Source organism: Fonticula alba, assembly GCF_000388065.1.
Source record: "Fonticula alba strain ATCC 38817 unplaced genomic scaffold supercont2.1, whole genome shotgun sequence".
Lineage (NCBI taxonomy): Eukaryota > Rotosphaerida > Fonticulaceae > Fonticula > Fonticula alba.
The window spans coordinates 1,249,745-1,250,426 of record NW_009242971.1 but is presented as its reverse complement, the minus strand read 5'-3'; the positions used below and the strand labels follow the sequence as shown (position 1 = coordinate 1,250,426).

The window sequence follows — 682 nt, the reverse complement described above, 5'->3', positions numbered from 1 at the left end:
TCCTCAGGGCCAGCCCCAACGAGGGTTATCCAAGTGGCCCCGGGGCAAGGAGGGATGCTGTCTTCCCCGCGCGGTCTCTCCCCCCCCCCCCCCCCCTTTCCCCGCCTGAGGCTTGGAGGTGTGCAGATGGCCTCCTCTTCGTGCGGGCCGGGGGGCGGCTGGCTGGGGCCGGGCCAGGCCCGAGGTTGGGGTGTTCCCGGGCTCGTCTCCGCCCCTCTCTCCCTGGGCAGGGGCTCCGCGGGTGCGCGTGTGCCCGCCGATGGCTGTTGCCGGGCACGACACTCGGCCGATTGCCCTGTTCAGCTTGCGGCCCGCCCGAGCGGGGATGGTCTCTTGCCCTTCTTGCGCATGACACCCGAAAAGTCCACAGGCGCCTCGCCCTCAGCGATAGGCCCGGCATTCAGCCGGCCCGTGTCCCGGCCACACTTCGGGATGGGGATGGAGGACCGGCGACGGGGAACGGCGGGGGGCGGGGCGAGAAAGCATGTTGGGCCAGATACCTGCACGCTTTCGGGCTGGTTGGCGATCTTCCGCGCGTGCTCCCGTCCTCCAGCTCGCTGACTGGCTGATGTCCGCTCGGGTTTGGACCCCGACCGGCTCCCCTTCCCCCCCCCCCCCCCCTCAGGGCCGCACCCTTCCTCCGCTGTTGACGCCGGAAAAGTGGCGAGCAAGGCACGGGCGG

General features: G+C 71.4%; 1 protein-coding gene across 1 annotated transcript in view; it reads right to left on the bottom strand.

Moving 5' to 3' along the window:
• H696_00276 (ribosomal RNA large subunit methyltransferase J) overlaps window positions 1–682 on the bottom strand; it is a 6,042-nt gene that overhangs the window by 4,559 nt on the left and 801 nt on the right. The gene's annotated exons all lie outside the window — the stretch shown is intronic.